Source organism: Elephas maximus, chromosome 5, assembly GCF_024166365.1.
Source record: "Elephas maximus indicus isolate mEleMax1 chromosome 5, mEleMax1 primary haplotype, whole genome shotgun sequence".
In the NCBI taxonomy this organism is placed as follows: domain Eukaryota; kingdom Metazoa; phylum Chordata; class Mammalia; order Proboscidea; family Elephantidae; genus Elephas; species Elephas maximus.
The window spans coordinates 41,191,230-41,195,266 of NC_064823.1; the positions used below are offsets into that span (position 1 = coordinate 41,191,230).

At 36.4% G+C, this 4,037-nt stretch overlaps 1 pseudogene; it reads left to right on the forward strand.

Annotated features, from left to right (window-relative positions):
• Positions 1–1,243: 1,243 nt before the first annotated feature.
• Positions 1,244–2,268, forward strand: LOC126077524 (40S ribosomal protein S3a-like; annotated as a pseudogene).
• Positions 2,269–4,037: the final 1,769 nt, after the last annotated feature.

Here is a 4,037-nt window from a genome sequence, read left to right on the forward strand (position 1 = left end):
GACTAATTTTGTTACCTTTCCGGGATTTTATTCTCATTCTCTATGTTAAGAAATAATAAATTTTGTCCATCAACAGTTGATAAATGGTTAGCTTCATATAACACACATGCTGCTCTTATATCAAAATAAGTCTGACCTTTAAAAGCCAAATGAGCACCCATCCCCCAAGCCTGTTCTGAGACCAGGACACCAACAGGAGGAGCCCTTTTAGCAAGCAATTTGGCAACACATCTCAGAGCCATAAAAATATTCATAGGTGTTGACCAAGTAATTTCACTCTTGGCTATTTCTCTCTCAAGGAATAATCTCTCAACTAAAAAAAAAAAAAAAAGTTATACAAATAAGTGTTGTAATGTTATTCATAGCAGAAAAAAAATAGAAACAGTCTTCATTTACAATAACAAAGTTAAAAAATCATTAAAAGAAAAAGATATAATAATTAAAAAAGAAAGTTGTTTCCCACAATACTAATTAAAAAATACAAAATCTTATCTACCCTATGACTACAGTAATCATTATTTTTTATACATCAATAAGAAACACAGAAAAATTAAAATAGGCAGTGAGACTGTGGGCTTTCCTCCTTTTGTGATTTAAGATTTTGTTGTTTAAAGTTGTCATTTTAAAGATTTACTAAGTCATCCACTCACCTTCATGCAAAGAGTATTATGTTCGGTTATGTTATATCCTAAAGTCCCTGCCCTCAACTCTGCCACCTTTGATAGCTCTCTTTCCATTCACCATCTGATTCAGGAGTTCTCAATTCTATCAGATCCAATGCCCCACTAATATCCGAAAGGACATTAAAGATAATATTCTTAGTAATTTGCCCACATAATTTTTAAAACATCAGCATAATGATTAATTGTATTATAAATGAGAAATAAGGAAAGTAAGCCATAATAAAATTATATATATCAATATATAAATGTTTAATATTATTATACTAGGAGACCCACTGAAAGTGTCAAAAACTTAGGTGAATCACCGTGCATTTAAGAGCTACAAATACAGATAAACTGAATGAGTATTCCAAATATCATGACTGGAATTGTCATCAGTGGCTAGGTGTTCCAAAATCTTGAACAACTCTTGAAGGAGTTCTAAACAAAACAAAGTACAGGCTGTCTTCTATTTGCATGGTGGTTGCATTCTTGGAAAATTCTATGTATTTTAAAACAGAAAAATACTTTATGTTTATATGTAAAAAGAGTTAGATTCTTTTGGCTCTCTGTGCAGTATCATGTCGGTTGGCAAGAAAAGTCCTTACAAAAGGTAGCCAAAAGGGGTCAAGAAGAAAGCGGTTGATCCATTTTCTATGAAAGATTGGTATGATGTGAAAGCACCATCTATGTTCAGTGTAAGAACTGTTGGGAAAATACTAGTCACAAGGACTCAAAGAACCAAAACTGCACCTGATGACTTCAAGAGTTGTGTTGTTCACGAGACTGTGTTGGCATCTCCTGCCTGGAGGGGAGATGAGAGGCCAGAAGCGGTCAGAAGCTAGCCAAATGGACACTAAAAGAGAGAGTGGAGGGAAGGAGTGTGCTATCTCATTAGGGGGAGGGCAATGAGGAGTATATAGCAAAGTGTATATAAATTTTTATATGAGAAACTGACTTGATTTGTAAACTTTCACTTAAAGCACAATAAAAAAGAGTTGTGTTGTAGAAGTAAGCCTTACTGACCTGCAGAATGACGAAGTTACATTTACAAAATTCAAGCTAATTATGAGGGTGTTCAGAGCAAAAACCGCCTGACCAGCTTCCATGGCATGGACTTTACCTGTGACAGAATGTGCCAGGTAGTCAAAAATGGCAGACTATGATTGAAGCTAATGTTGGTGCCAAGATGGTTACTTATTTCATCTCTTCTGTGTTGGTTTTACTTGAAAAAAAAAAAAAAAGAAAACACATTCAGAAGACCTCTTAGGCTCAGCACCACTGGGCCTGCCAAATCTAAAAAAGATGTTGGAAATCATGATCTGATAGGTACAGACAAATGGCTTAAAAAGAAGTTGTCAATAAATTGATTCCAGGCAGCCCTGGGAAAGACATACAAAAGGCTTTCCAATATGTTTATCTTCTCCATGATGTATTTGTTAGAAAAGTAAAAATGCTGGAGAATCCCAAATTTGAACTGGGAAAACACATGGAGCTTCCTGGTGAAATAAGGATGAAAGAGCTGCTAAAGCTGAACTGGCTGATAGATATGTCCAAGAATCTGTTTAAAATTCAGATTTTAAATGTGACAAATAAAAAAGTCTGATTTGTGTGAGGAGGGAGGGAGAGTTAGACTCTAAGCTAGTAACTGTCGATCATGACTGCACATTAGAACCAGCTGGGGAATCTTTAAAGCTCCTGGTGAACAAGCCTTACCCCTGGGAGTGGGAACCAGGTATCTGTGCTTTGGAATTACAAAATCTCAGATGCCACCTCACTCACACTAAGTCAGAATCTGCATTATACCAAGATTCCTAGGTAACTTACATGCTTGTTAAGTTTGAGAAATATTGGCCTACGCTCAGACAATTACAAGAAAAAAAAAAAAAAAAGGCCCATCAACCTGAATGTCCAGCAGAATGTCCAAGGGCTGTATGAGATTTGGAAAATGTTTGATGGTATAAGATTTTCTAGTACAGTACATTACAGAACATATAATATCCCTATCTCCCTCCCAACAAATGCCAGTTGTATTGTGGTGGTTGATATTATGTGTCAATTTGCCTAGGCTATGATTCTCCGTAGTTTGGTGGACATTATGTAATCACCTTCCATTTTGTGATCTGATGTGAGCAGTCAATCTGTTGAGAGGGGATGTTCCTCTAGTGTGTGGCCTACCTCCAGTATATAAATGAATGTTCCGGCAAAGCTTGCTTTCTTTTCTTGGCCCTGCATGCTTCTCATCACATGACCTCCAGTTCTTGGGACATAAGCCTGCAGAAGTCTTCAGCCTGGTGCCTGACCTGTAGATTTTTTAGTTTGTCAGCCCCTACAACCATGTGAGCCAGCAGAGGTGTTCAGCCTGTTGTCTGACCCATGGATTTGGGACTTGCCAGGACCCATAATTACATGAGTCATTTCTTCACAATTGCATGAGCCATATCTGGTTTTACTCCTCTAAAGAACTCAGACTAAGATAAGCACACTCCTCAATCATTTTGATAAAGAAAAGTACACCCACTCCTCACTTATCAACATGGTCAGGTTCCAAAGACCAGGTCTTTATGTGAAAATGCAGTATGACCACATCGGATCACAAAATGGTGGATTACTACATCATTACATAACTACCAAATTATATCATTACACAATTGCCAAATTATAGCATTACATAACTGCCAAACCGCTGAGAATCATGGCCAAGTTGACACATAACCTTAACCACCACAGCCAGCATTACTCTTGCCTTGCACCTTGGCTTTCATTACTGCCAGACATACATCATTAATGTGTGAAATACTTGAGTAATAAATATTTTACTATTGACATAAATGCAAAAATGTCAAATAATAAGATAGTGAGAAGTAGGCATACTCAAAAATTCTCAAAAATAATTCCTGTGGGTATTAATCTTACCATAAAAAGACTTAACTTTATTTCTTGAACACTCAAGTGTACTTTCATTGCCTTCACTCCAAACTATCTAACCCTTCCTTAATAGTAAAACTATCCCCTAAGACTTTCCAGCTGACTGAGTCTGTGACCATGTAGATCCCTCTTCAACCTGAAAGAAGCTCTTAAGACACAGAATATTTATCCTTCTATCCTTCATTCACTCAACAAATATTTATTGAGTATTTTTTATATACAAAGCACTCTTCTAGATTAAGAGATGAGTAAGGTGCAGTTCAAGAGCACCTACACCAGACCCTCTAGTACAATGAGCTAGGAGTCATAACAAAAATACATATTTTAGAAGTTCTAGAGGAAAGAAGGAGAGAGACTTAGTAGAACAATACTGATAATTAGCAACATCTGGTAACCAGAATTAATAGGAGCATCTCATTTCTCAAAAAGAAAAATATATTTTAAGTA